The sequence below is a fragment of the Oryx dammah genome, unplaced genomic scaffold (genome assembly GCF_014754425.2).
Source record: "Oryx dammah isolate SB20612 unplaced genomic scaffold, SCBI_Odam_1.1 HiC_scaffold_21, whole genome shotgun sequence".
NCBI classification, from domain to species: domain Eukaryota; kingdom Metazoa; phylum Chordata; class Mammalia; order Artiodactyla; family Bovidae; genus Oryx; species Oryx dammah.
Window position 1 is genome coordinate 39,722,511 of NW_024070205.1, and position 12,598 is coordinate 39,735,108.

A 12,598-nucleotide genomic window follows, 5' to 3' on the forward strand; every position below is an offset into this window, starting at 1 on the left:
CACATTAGGGAAAAGGTGCAAAACAGCCTCCCACAGAGGTTACTGCATGGAATTCAGAACTCATGACTCTGAACATGGTGTCTTGGCTTATCAAATATTGGAAGCTGGAGGAATTTGAGAACTGGCTGGTGCAGGGAGAATTCTGCATACCCACTTCTCCCCTAAAGCAGCCCTTTCTCTACCTGGAAGAAAAAGGAATTCTTATTTCGAAAGCTGGAGGGATGCCGAGAGGAGCCCGGAGGAATATGTCTTGCTGAGTTTCCCTGTTTACCACCTTTAGCTCATGGCCCTTTAAAATGTCATGTTTTTCCATGACTTTCCACTTCTCATCAAACCTAGTATAGGAAGACTCAGGCTTAACTATTTCTCCAGGTTTTCATTTTCATAAAAAGGCTCGCTCCAGAGTCATGTAAAACTTATATTCAACAAATGTGTATAGTTTTTTTCTTCTATTAATAATGTCCTTGTGAGTTTACTGTTCAGGCCCAGCCAGGGAACCTAAGAGGGTGGAGGATCACTTTTCCCTCTCTTATACTCCCCTCTCCTGCAGTAGTTCATAAACATGTAGTTAAAAATAATTTCCCCCCTCATTTGAGGGCTTTGATGATTCCAGCAACAGATACAAAGGCCGCCCTCTAGGACCTGACCCCCTCACGTGCATTCTCTTACAGCTAGCAGAGGGCAGAGGGCAGATGCCATGGTGAAAGAGCCTCCTTTGGCTCAGAACCCACAGACAGTTTCTCCTTATCTCCTGGGCCAGGGATATATGTACTTCACTAGATTCTGCCTGCCCAGTTAAAGCAGCAAGTGTCTTCAAAGAAAGAAAGAAAAGTAAGGAGAAAAAAAGAGATGAAAGAAAGAATCAGTAGTTTACCAGACTTACGAGACATATTAACCATCATAGTATGTAGATCATATTTGTACCCCTATTCAAAAAAATGAAGCAGTGTAAAATAAAATCAGAAACATGAACAGTGATAAAGACATTTGATGATATTATGGAGCTGTGAAATAAGATTGACCATATTATGAAAATTGTGACTGGAAGATGGGTGCATGGTTGTTCATTATACTGTTTTCTGTACTGTCATAAATGTTTGGAAATCTATTTTGCAAACGTAAAAATAAATTATTAAAAAAAAAAAGCAGCAAGCATTCTGGCAGTTGATCTGGCCAAAGGCAAATGCTGGGGTCCAGGTCATGGCTGCTCTGGGCCTGAATCTTGCATGAGACCCAGATGAGTAGAAGAGAGACAAATCCACTGGTACATGGCTGCATTGACTCAATCCCTTCCTAGCTCTCTCTGCCCCATTCCAGTGTGCTCATTAAAACATACTCTTGTCCTGCCACTACCCTGTTTAAAATCCTTCAATGACTCCTTCCTTACCTTCAAAGTAAAACTCAGATCTGCTGTAGAAGACAATTCATGATCTCAACCACTGCTTACTTCCCCATTGTAACCACTCAAAACATCTTGGGTGACCATGACCATCTTTCATTGTTCCAAGTGTCTGTTCAGAGTACACCATGCTCTGGTCTCCTAAGCTGAATCAGTGAATTCTTTGCCCAAGGACTTTTGGGCTTGAGGGGAGAAAGAGAGAACTCAATCAGACCATCTCTGGTAAAAGAGGTTGCAAGAAGTCAAACTCAAGAAGTCAGCCCAAATGTGGAGAAAACCACTCATCAATGACAGAGGGTGAGGTTCTTTCAGTCTCTGTCACATTTCTCTGCATGTGGACTCTTGGCAGCAGTGAGTACCCAGCTCCAGGTGGGTTTTATTACATTGTTGACCTGGCTAACTCTTATCCTAAAGTGTTGTGTGTGAGACATTTCACAGAAATAAGGATGTGAGTTTCTGATCTCCAGTGAGGGTGCCATAAGAAGTGTGCCACATGGAGCACTCCCTTCAGTTTGGTCGGCTTGGAATAGCATATGCCTGAAGGACCTGAAGACATCCAGTTATTTTTAACTTTGTCCTTGACAAAAAAAAAAAAAAAAAAAAAACAACTTGCTCAAAGAAAGCTATTTTTTGAAAAATTCTTGAGACTTTTATTTACTTGTAAAAAAAAAATTGAGGCTAATTCTTCTCAGCAATTAAGATAAGATCCTGGGCTTTAGGAAAATACCTGATAACTTGAATTTGGAAAAGGTGACATGTTGGAGCATTCAAGGGAAAAAACTGCTCCTTAGGTACAAGTCCAGGCCAGCAATGTTTGGAATGCAAGAAAGAATCTAAGGAATTAAATTAGACCTCGTTGACTACCTACAAAGCATGCCTGTTAAACTTCAGGATTAAGCAACTTGTGCTGTTTGAAGTGGGAGTGTGGAAACATACACCCAGGAAATTTCTCTTTCACTGTCAGCACAAGTCATTACCTGGGAAGCTGGTTGAGAAAAGGTGCAGAGGCGTGTCTGGTGACGATTCCTTTCTTTTCATTCATAAGAACCCGACTCTGCTCTCTCCACCTCGGGGCAGGAGGTGACTGAGGAGTCTGTACAGGGCCAGCACACCCAGGCAGGAAGTCTGTGACATAGCTCCACAGACTGCAGCTGAGAGGGGAACCACTAGTTCAGTAGAACCAAGCCCGAAAGAGAAGTGGGCAGAATGAGAGGAGAGGGGCAGGGTGCTGGATCAGTGCCATAGGATGTTTAGGGCCAACTCCTCAGACTGGAGACCCCCTCAAACTACAGGAACACCAAAGGTTAAGAAGAACATGCTGGGCTCTGGGTTCCTTTCTTCATTAAAAAAAAAAAAAAATCCTCTCAGGCTTTACATAACAAAGAACCCAAAAAGAGGAAAGGGGCAGACTCAGTACCTGGAAGTTCAGTTCAGTTCAGTGGCTCAGTCGTGTCCGACGTTGCGATCCCATGAATGGCAGCACGCCAGGCCTCCCTGTTCATCACCAACTCCCGGAGTTCACCCAGACTCATGTCCATTGAGTCGGTGATGCCATCCAGCCATCTCTTCCTCTGTCATTCCCTTCTCCTCCTGCCCCCAATCCCTCCCAGCATCAGAGTCTTTTCCAATGAGTCAACTCTTTGCATGAGGGGGCCAAAGTACTGGAGTTTCGGCTTTAGCATCAGTCCTTCCAAAGAAATCCCAGGACTGATCTCCTTTAGAATGGACTGGTTTGATCTCCTTGCAGCCCAAGGGACTCTCAAGATTCTTCCTCAACACCACAGTTCAAAAGCATCAATTCTTCGGCACTCAGCTTTCTTCACAGTCCAACTCTCACATCCATACATGACCACTGGAAAAACCATAGCCTTAACTAGATGGACATTTGTTGGCAAAGTAATGTCTCTGCTTTTCAATATGCCATCTAGGTTGGTCATAACTTTCTTTCCAAGGAGTAAGTGTCTTTTAATTTCATGGCTGTAGTCACCATCTGCAGTGATTTTGGAGCCCCCCAAAATAAAGTCTGACCCTGTTTCCACTGTTTCCCCATCTAATTCCTATGAAGTGATGGGACCAGATGCCATGATCTTTGTTTTCTGAATGTTGAGCTTTAAGCCAACTTTTTCACTCTCCTCTTTCACTTTCATCAAGAGGCTTTTTAGTTCCTCTTCACTTTCTGCCATAAGGGTGGTGTCATCTGCATATCTGAGGTTATTGACATTTCTCCCAGCAATCTTGATTCCAGCTTGTGCTTCTTCCAGTCCAACATTTCTCATGATGTACTCTATATAAGTTAAATAAGCTGGGTGACAATATACAGCCTTGACGTACTCCTTTTCCTATTTGGAACCAGTCTGTTGTTCCATGCCCAGTTTGAACTATTGCTTCCTGATCTGCATATAGGTTTCTCAAGAGGCAGGTCAGGTGGTCTGGTATTCCCATCTCTTTTGGAATTTTTCACAGTTTATTGTGATCCACACAGTCAAAGACTTTGGCATTGTCAATAAAGCAGAAATAGATGTTTTTCTGGAACTCTCTTGCCTTTAATTAGGCACAAGTCAGTGTTCCACTGGCCTATTTTGCATGATTTCAAGGACCATTATTCCAAGTCCTCAAGGTGCTGGAATCACTGTGACACCAAACCTCTGGGGTCTACTTCCAGCCCCATCTCTCCAGGAACAAGCCTCAGTCTCCTTATTCAGGTATTAAGGAAGCAGGACCTCATGGGACATCTGAAGAACCTGGCAGCTGAGGGGATAGAGGCAGGTAGATCAAAGTTTGAGCTCTGAAGCATGACTGGAGGAGTCTGGCCATGCTCTGAGCCCGAGGCTCCCGCCTCACCCTGGTTCTTCCAGCAAGTAGCTGCAGCTCCTCTAGAATGTGATAAGTGAAGGAAGCAGATATTTGGTTTCACTTTTTGAAATAATAACAACTTAGAGAAACTGGCGGAGATAAGATCCCTCCAGGGCTTCTGCTTCAGTGATGCAATTGGGGCTGAGACAGAGCAGCTGTGATGCAAATAGCTTGGGCCAGCCCACAAGGAATCTCTGGTGGGTGGAACCGTCTTTCCTTTGCTACTGCTGTTGCTGCTAAGTCGCTTCAGTCGTGTCCGACTCTATGCGACCCCATAGACGGCAGCCCATCAGGGTCCGCCGTCCCTGGGATTCTCCAGGCAAGAACACTGGAGTGGGTTGCCATTTTCTTCTAGTAGCATCCTTGTCCAGGGGAGGAGTAAGCACTCAGACTTTTGCTCTCTTGAATCCACCCACTGAATGGAGACACAGCTGCAGGGGATGAATCCATGTTTGCCACCACTCTGCTCCTCTGACTTTAAGGAGTAGATTTTTTCCCCCCCATTCTATGGAAGATTTCTTTTTTTTAAACCACCTTAAGCAAAGGATAAAATCGCTTGTTCTCCTGAGGGAAGAAAATTGATTCTCTGGATCTGTGCCATCACCTTTATTTCACACGCCTGATTTGTGACCCATCTGGAAAGTAGGGATGCTGCAGCTCACAAGAGGCTCGTAGTTACAGAAAGTAGACAGCCCAGACTAAACAAATGCCAGCCCTTAAACTGCTTGTGCAGGAACTGAAGAACAGACTTTCTCAGGGGCTTACTCTGTCCTTCTGTGTCAAAACAGAACTGCTGACTTTGGTGAAAAGGACACGCACTCTGCAAGATCGTTTCCAGTAGTGATGACAGAGTTATGATGGACCATGGGGGCTCATACTTTCATTTACTTAACTTATAAATCACATTCTGCCTTCTCTTCCCTCTTGGGAAAAAAATCTTTGGTCACTTACTAATTACAAAAGCTAATAAAAGGAGCCATCCATGTTTACCTCCAAATGATCACAGTAGAAACGAGATAAGACAGGTAGAGAGACATGTTTGGTTGGTAAAAATGCCAAAAGGAAAGTCAATATTATTTCCGTGAATTGCATGCAGGCAGCTAGAAGAAAGCAGTCAAAGAAAATAGCCAAGTAGCCAAAGAAAGAAGGAAGGAAGGTGTATGTTAAGGCCACTCAAGATGGTTGCTCTCTTGCTCTCTGTACACCCCCCACAGACTAGTCCTGCTTTACTTACATCCTACTCATATGACTAACCTTCCTGTTGATACATGCTTACCTCAGACCCCAGCTGATAATTGTTCTTATCAAAGGGGCAAGTGAGGGGCCTGCTCCTCTGCTAGTGCCCCTGGTAACTGATGAGCCAACCTGACCTCAATTCCACTATAACTGGCAGTCTCCCCTTCTTCTCAGGTAGGAAGCCTGCTGCCATGTCCTGCTGGTTGCTGGAGGAGGCTGCTCCAAGGTTTTGCTTCAAATGTGTAAGTTCCGCCATCCGTGAAACCGTTGATATCTCTGTTGTTGTCTCTAGGTTTTCTAGAGTCTTAAAGCTTGGCAGGTACCAGCTTTGTAGGCCTGAGGAGTGTAGCCCAACAGAAGGACAGAGGGAAGAGAGGAACCAGCACTTACTGGATACCTAGCAATGCTGTCATTGTGCTGGGGACTTTTCTTATTTTATTTCTTCCAGTTCTTAGAACAGCCCTAGGAGTGGTACTCTTTCCTCTATTTTATAAATGAGGACAAAGGTTAAATACATCAGCCCAGAATTGCAGGACTAGAAGATAGGCTTAGGATACAGCCTTTTCTTTCCATGCTCAGTGAGGATCCAGGAAGACAGAATGGCCCAGTGCTTAAGACTGTGTCCTAAAGAACCAGGCAGCTGGGTTCAAGTCCTGGTACCAGCGAGTACTACCTGTGTGCCTTCTGGTATATTCTTTAACCACTTCCTGCCCCATCACTGAAATGGGGATCAAGAAGATTGCATGAGGTTATTTATAGACCAAGTATGCTAATATCTGGAATATAGGGAACACTTTAAAACTATTAACAGTTATTATACAGAAACGGGTAGGAGTGGGCGTTTTATTTTTATTTTTTTATTCCTAAGAAATCTTACTAAGATTTCTTCCTTAGTCTGTTCAGACTCCTATAACAGAAAACCATAAACTGGGAGGCTTATAAATGACAGACATTTATATCTCACAGTTCTGGAGGCTGGGGAGTTCAAGATTGCAGCACTGGCAAATTCCGTGTTTGGTATGGATTTCCGGTTCACAGACAGCTGTCTTCTCTGTGTCTTCACATAGTAGAAGGGGCGAGGGAACTCTTGTGTGCTAAATTGCTTCAATCATGTCAGACTCTTTGTGACCCCATGGACTGTAGCCCTCCAGGCTCCTCTGTCCATGGGATTCTCCAGGCAAGAACACTGGAGTGGGTTGCCATGCCCTCCTCCAGGGGATCCTCCTGACCCAGGGATCGAACCCATGTCTCTTCTGTCTTCTGCATTGTCAGGCAGGTTCTTTATCACTAGTGCCACCTGGGAAGCCCAAGGCAACTCTTGGGGACGGTGGGGGGGTCTCTTTTATTAGTGCACCAATCCTATTCATGAGGGTTCCACCCTCACGACCTAATCATCTCCTAAAGGCCCCACCTCCTGATACCATCACATCCAAGCTTAGGATTTCAGCATGTGAATTTTGAGGGGACACAAATCAGTACATAGCGATATCTCTTTAAACATGAGATTGAAACAGTGTCTGTTTTACATTCCTCCATTAGTATCTCTACATGAGATGCATACTCTATCATCTCTTACTGCTAAGTATTATTGATAATACTCTGTATAGAGAGAATAGAAGGACAATTCAGTCTTTTTAGCATGGCAGATCAAAAAAATTTCTTTTGGCTTCTCTTTTGTCTAGATACTTTTTAATTATAGACTATTTTTTAGAGCAGTCTTATGTTCACAGCATACTTGGAAGGAGATTTCTATATATTCCTATATTTTCTCTACCCCCACATATGCATAGTGTCAACCATTATTAACAACCCTCACCAGAGTGATACATTTGTTATAACTGATGAACTTACACTGAAATATCATAATCACCTCAAAATCATAGTATACATAAGAGCTTGCTCTTGGTGTTGTATATTTTATGAATCCTTTGTAATAACTGAAGTATACAGAGTAGTTTCAGGACTTCCCTGGAGATCCACTGATTAAAACTCTATGCTTCAACTATAGGGGGCATGGTTTAGTTCCTGGTTGGGGAGCCAAGATTCTGCATGCCATGTGACATGGCCAAAAAAGAAAAAAAAAAAAAACACAGACACAAATTACCTTCATTGTCCTAAATCCTTTGTTCCCCACTAACCCCTGGAAACCACTGACCTGTTTGTTATCTCTATGAAGTGAAGTGAAGTGAAATTCTCTTAGTCGTGTCTGACTCTTTGTAACCCCATGGACTATATGGTCCATGGAATTCTCTCGGCCAGAGTACTGGAGTGGGTAGCCTTTCCCTTCTCCAGGGAATCTTCCCAACCCAGGGATCAAACCCAGGTCTCCTGCGTTGCAGGCAGATTCTTTACCAGCTAAGCTACAAGGGAAGCCCAATCTTATGTATACTATGATTTTGGGGTAATTATCTCTTCAGTTTTGATTTTTCCAAAATGTTGAGACCATACATTATGTAACTTTTTAAGATTGCTTATCTCACTTAGTAATGTGCATTTAAGTTTCCTCCATGTCTTTTCATGGCTTGATAACTCATGTATTTTCAGTTCAGTTCAGTCGCTCAGTCGTGTCCGACTCTTTGCGACCCCATGAATTGCAGCATGCCAGGCCCCCCCTGTCCATCACCATCTCCCGGAGTTCACTCAGACTCACGTCCATCGAGTCGGTGATGCCATCCAGCCATCTCATCCTCTGTCGTCCCCTTCTCCTCCTGCCCCCAATCCCTCCCAACATCAGAGTCTTTTCCAATGAGTCATCTCTTCGCATGAGGTGGCCAAAGTACTGGAGTTTCAGCTTCAACATCAGTCCTTCCAAAGAAATCCCAGGGCTGACCTCCTTCAGAATGGACTGATTGGATCTCCTTGCAGCCCAAGGGACTCTCAAGAGTCTTCTCCAACACTACAGTTCAAAATCATCGATTCTTCGGTGCTCAGCTTTCTTCACAGTCCACCTCTCACATCCATACATGACCACTGGAAAAACCATAGCCGTGACTAGATGGACCTTTGCTGGCAAAGTAATGTCTCTGCTTTTCAATATGCTATCTAGGTTGGTCATAACTTTTCTTCCAAGGAGTAAGCATCTTTTAATTTCACGGCTGCAGTCACCATCTGCAGTGATTTTGGAGCCCCCCAAAATAAAGTCTGACTCTGTTTCCACTGTTTCCCCATCTATTTCCCATGAAGTGATGGGACCAGATGCCATGATCTTCATTTTCTGAATGTTGAGCTTGAAGCCAACTTTTTTAGTCTCCTCTTTCACATTCATCAAGAGGCTTTTTAGTTCCTCTTCACTTTCTGCCATAAGGGTGGTGTCATCTGCATATCTGAGGTTATTGATATTTCTCTTGGAAATCTTGATTCCAGCTTGTGCTTCAACAAGCCCAGTGTTTCTCATGATGTACTCTACATAGAAGTTAAATAAGCAGGGTGACAATATACAGCCTTGACGTACTCCTTTTCCTATTTGGAACCAGTCTGTTGTTCCATGTCCAGTTCTAACTGTTGCTTCCTGATCTGCATATAGGTTTCTCAAGAGGCAGGTCAGGTGGTCTGGTATTCCCATCTCTTTTGGAATTTTTCAGTTTATTGTGATCCACACAGTCAAAGGCTTTGACATAGTCAATAAAGCAGAAATAGATGTTTTTCTGGAATTCTATTGCTTTTCCCATGATCCAGCGATGTTGGCAATTTGATCTCTGGTTCCTCTACCTTGAACCAGCTTGAACTTCTGGAAGTTCATGGTTCATGTATTGCTGAAGCCTGGCCTGGAAAATTTTGAACATTACTTTACTAGTGTGTGAGATGAGTGCAATTGTGTGGTAGTTTGAGCATTCTTTGGCATTGCCTTTCTTCGGGATTGGAATTTTAGCACTGAATAATATTCCATTGTCTGAATGTACTACAGTTTATTATTCATCATCTTCCTGAAAGATGTCTTGGTTACTTCCACATTTTGGCAATCATGAACAAAGCTGCTATAGGCATGCATGTGTAGGTTTTTGTTTGGATATAACTTTTCAGTTTTGGCAAGAAAATACCAAGGAGTGCATTTGCCTTGGACAGCAAGGAGATCCAACCAGTCCATCCTAAAGGAAATCAGTCCTGAATATTCATTGGAAAGACTGATGCTGAAGCTGAAACCCCAATACTTTGACCACCTGATGCAAAGAACTGACTCATTTGAAAAGATCCTGATGCTGGGAAAGATTGAAGGTGGGAGGAGAAAGGGATGGCATAGGATGAGATGGTTGGATGGCATCACCGACTCAATGGACATGAGTCTGAGTGAACTCTGGGAGTTGGTGATGGGCGGGGAGGCCTGGCGTGCTGCAGTCACAAAGAGTTGGACACTACTGAGTGGCTAAATTAAACTGAACTTATGGCAAGAGTATGTTTAATTTTGTAAGAAACTGCCAAATTGTATGTCAGGGTGACTGTACCATTTTGTATTTCCAGCCACAGTAAATGAAAGTTCCTGTTTCTTCACATCCTCACCAAGAGTTGATGTCAGTTTTTCTGAATTTTGGTCATTTCTCATAGGTGTGTCATACTCATTTTTAAAAAAATTATATTTTCCTGATATAATGTGAAACATTTTTCTGTGTACCTATTTGCCATCTGTATATCTTATTTGGTGAGGTATCTGTTAAATGGCCTATTTTTAAATTGGGTTTGTTTTCTTATTGTTAATTTTGAGTTCTTTAGTATATTTCAGGCAATAGTCCTTTGTCAGACATACCTTTTGCAAATACGTTTTTCCCCCAGTCTGTGATCTGTCTTTTCATTATCTTGACAGTATTTTTCACAAAGCAGAAAATTCTGGTTTTAATGAAGTCAGTTTTTCAGTTCTTTCCTGGATCATGCCTTTGGTGTGGTACCTAAAAAGTCATCACCAAATCTGAGGTCATTTCTCCTATGTTTTCTGTTATCTTCTAGGAGTTTACCAGTTGTTCCTTTAACATTTAGATCTGTGGTCCATTTTTAGTTAATTTTTGTGAAGAGTGTAATGTCTGTGTTTATATTATTTTATATTTTGGGGGGTGGAGGCATGTGGATGTCCAGTTGTTTCATCACCATTTGCTGAAGGTACCATCTTTGTTCCGTTGTGCTACCTTTGCCTTTGTCAGAGGTCAGATGACTGTATCATGTGGGTCTATTTCTGGGCTCTCTATTATATGCCAGTGATCTAGTCTTATCCCAATACAAAATTTGTTTTTTATTAATAGAAGCTGTAAAAATTTATTTCATCTTCACTATTTGCTATTAAATGTCACAGCTATAACCTCTTGTCCCAAGATAAAGAACTACAGCCCTGAGATTTAGATGAACATGTCTTCTCAATAGCTGATGTCTGTTGCCTCAGCAGACAGTCTGAATTAGTCAAGCTTTTCAGCTTCCAGTTTCCTGTCCCACTAGATGAATTTTCAGGGTATGAGAAGGTCATGAAGCCTGAATAATAGTGGGTCAAAAAGCAAAATTTCATTCAGATGCTGCTCCTTGGGGGTCAATGATATAGTTCAGATGCCTGACATGGGCCACAGAGGGTAGGTTGTTCCTGGGAACCAGGTACATGTGTAGTAGTACTGACAGGTCAGGGGCCACGTGCTAGCCTTTCCTTGGCTGCACCCTTTCCTGGTGAGGAGCTGGCAGGGCCAAATGGATATGTCTACCTAGAGCCTGTGGACTATACCTGCTTCCAGGCTTAATTGCCTGGGCTTTTCCCTAGACTAGTCCTCCAGTGAGTGAACCATGCTGCTGGTGTGCCCTTTTTAGGCCTCTGAGTGATCAGGGCAGCAGTTTTCATCAAGGATGGGAACAGGTAAGGAGTGTTGGGGGGGTATGGACATATCTCAGATGTGTAATTTAAGGTGTCAATACATGTGTGTGAGATCCCTCAATGTGTAGGAAGGAGCCTAGGGGTGAAAGAGCAAGGGTAAGGGTACAGGACAGGGGGGAGGCGCTGGGCACCATCATTTTCCATACCAAATTTGAAGAGGCCAAGAATTCTGAATTTGTGCCTGGCCTTCCAGATAATTATGAAGGCATATTTGTCAGAGTGATAGGATAGGACATATTTAACAGTTAAATTGTTACTTGATTTTAAGTTTCACATAACTAGATGTATAGTGTGAGGATCACTATTTTTACTCTTTCCCATGACCCCACAAATCTAGGGGATGGACCTGTGATGAGTGATAGATATAGGACCACAATTCAGTGTTCTGAGTTTCTATGTTAAAGTTTTTCAACTCTCATGGAGCTTGACTCATCCTTACTAAAAAAAACTGTTTCTCCTAGACTTCTTCTTATTTCATCCTGCTCTGGTCATGTGTAAAATCCAAGGCTGAACCAGAGAAAGTATTCTCACTCTAAATTTAATTAAAACATAGTTTGCCTTGGGCATTTACTCTCCTCTGACTCTTCTCTTCCCAGGCACAGTACCGTGTGCTGTGGCTCATCCTTTTTCTCCCTCTTTCTCTCTATAAAATTCACCCAAGGGATGACTGAAGCCTAGGCCCAAGGGCTAGGCACAGAATCATTATTTGTAGTGGGTACAGAGAGAGCTGGATAGGCAGGTTGGAGTCCTCACACATGTTCATGGCTCATCACATTGTGGAACAGAACCAGAGGTGGAATGGGGAAGCTGACTGTGGGCTGAGGGTCCAGGGACCAGCTTTATCATGCTACCACATTCAAGAGTAAAACTGAGCAGAGTCTGAAAATCTGGATTTTGAACTGGTTTTCCAAACTATTCTAATCCTCATAAGATGATAAAACATATTTAATGTAAAAGCCTCTACTTTGAACTCTCATGTACATAGAATGTGGTTTGTGAGTCTCAACTTATTTTTTCACATCTGGACTTGAGACTATTAGGAGTAGACATCTGCTTAGAAAGATTTTCTCCCCATAGGCTATCCTTTTCTTCTTTCTGAATAAAGGCCTGGTGATTTCCATCATAAAATCCACTGTCTGAAGTGAATAGAGACTTTCAAACCTGACCACTGGCTGACCTTTACTTGCTTGTTGGTTTAAGGGCAGGGTGTCTTATATAGATTTTCGTATTGGGCCTCAGCTTGTATCTGACCTCCCATGTTTTCTTATGTCCTT